General features: G+C 46.6%; 1 protein-coding gene across 1 annotated transcript in view; it reads right to left on the reverse strand.

Moving 5' to 3' along the window:
• The window catches only part of TGFBR3 (transforming growth factor, beta receptor III), a 243,470-nt gene extending 242,066 nt beyond the window's left edge, over window positions 1-1,404 (reverse strand). Inside the window, exon 1 of the mRNA XM_011939966.1 lies at window positions 1,233-1,404. The gene's annotated coding sequence lies outside the window, so the exon portion shown is untranslated. The remainder of the gene's footprint in view (window positions 1-1,232) is intronic.
• Between the last annotated feature and the right edge of the window lie 456 nt (window positions 1,405-1,860).

Genomic DNA, 1,860 nt, shown 5'->3' on the forward strand with positions numbered 1-1,860 from the left:
TTTTTTTTTTTTTTTGAGATGGAGTCAGCCTCTGCCTCCCAAGTTCAAGCAATTCTCCTGCCTCAGCCTCCTGAGTAGCTGGGATTACAGACCCCCGCCGCCATGCCCGGCTAATATTTGTACTTTTTAGTAGAGACGGGATTTCGCCATTTTGGCCAGGCAGGTCTCAAACTCCTGACCTCAGGTGATCTGCCCACCTTGGCCTCCCAAAGTGCTGAGACTACAGGCGTGAGCCACCACGCCCGGCCTAATTTTTGTATTTTTAATAGAGATGGAATTTGACCATGTTGGCCAGGCTGGTCTTGAACTCCTAACCTCGTTATCTGCCTGCTTCCGCCTCCAAAAATGCTGGGATTACAGGCACGAACCACTGCACCTGGCCAGATTCTTTACCTGTAAAAAAAGGAACAATCATACCTACCTTTTAGCATTTCTGGGTGAATTAAATATAAATAATGATAGACTTAGCACACTTCTTGGCACAAAGAATGTGCCAATATGTTGTAGCTATTATTAGTACAGAACTCAGGATCATTTCTCTTGGCATCAGTTTCTACAGAATAGTCCTATTAATGTTGGAAATGTAGGTGATTAAGTTGAATCCACACTGACACTCTGACATAACCTGGAATTACATCTTTTAATAATCCTTAGGATCAGTTGACTTATTTAACACTTGTCTCTAGGGTACAGAAAAATGAGTTATTTGAGCTTTCTACATTTAGCATGCCAAACCAATAAAAACTTACCAGTTATCCAAAAGAGATTGTGATAAGGTTTTCTATTACTCAGAACCATTGACCAGTTACTTTTTTTTTTGAGATGGTCTCACTCTGTTGCCCAGGCTGGTGTGCAGTGGCACCATCTCGGCTCACTGCAACGTCCCCCTCCCAGGTTCAAGCGATTCTCCTGCCTCAGCCTCCCAAGTGGCTGGGATTACAGGCACCCACCAGCATGCCCAGCTAATTTTTTGTATTTTTAGTAGAGACGGGGTTTCGCCAGGTTGGCCAGGATGGTCTCGAACTCTTCCTGACCTCTGGTGATCCACCCTCCTCGGCCTCCCAAAGTACTGGGATTACAGGCATGAGCCACCTGCCTGGCCGACCAGTTACTTTTGCTTGCACCAAGTTGAGCATTCTCACTCCTAGATGAAAAGCAGTATCAAAGCACTTTTGGTTGCAAATGATCGAAATTCAATTAATATTAGCTTAAGGAAAAAGGAATACATTGACCTCAGTGTTGCCAGAGCTCTGCTTCCTTCTGTGTGCTGGCATCCATCTGCAGATGGCTTCTTCCTGAACAGCCTGATGTTAGGACCATGCGCAGCTTCAGGCTCATGCAGTTCTTTCAGTTTGAAGGCCCAAGGGAAAAAAAGCTCCTTTCTTTCTTAGTAGCTACAAATCTCGGATAAATTTTAAAGATGATTCTGGCCAGGCGTGGTGGTTCACGCCTGTAATCTCAACACTTTGGGGGGCCGAGGCGGGTGGATCACGAGGTCAGGAGATCGAGACTGTCCTGGCCAACATGGTGAAACCCCGTCTCTACTAAAAAAATAATAATAATAATAAAATTACAAAAATTAGCCTGGCGTGGTGGCGTGCACCTGTAGGCCCAACTACTCAGGAGGCTGAGGCAGGAGAATCCCTTGAACCCAGGAGGCGGAGGTTGGGATCGCGACACTGCACTCCAGCGTGGGCGACAGAGCGAGGCTCCGTCTCAAAAAAACAGAAGATTCTTAGTTCAGAGTAGGTGGGGCACTGTGGTCATCTCGCGAGAACCACATGGCCAGGGGAGGGGCGATTCCCCAAAAGGAAATCAAGAGCTGATTCCTGACAAAAAGGAATGGTGGGTGGGTCCAAG

The sequence above is a fragment of the Colobus angolensis genome, unplaced genomic scaffold, assembly GCF_000951035.1.
Source record: "Colobus angolensis palliatus isolate OR3802 unplaced genomic scaffold, Cang.pa_1.0 Scaffold186, whole genome shotgun sequence".
In the NCBI taxonomy this organism is placed as follows: Eukaryota; Metazoa; Chordata; class Mammalia; order Primates; family Cercopithecidae; genus Colobus; species Colobus angolensis.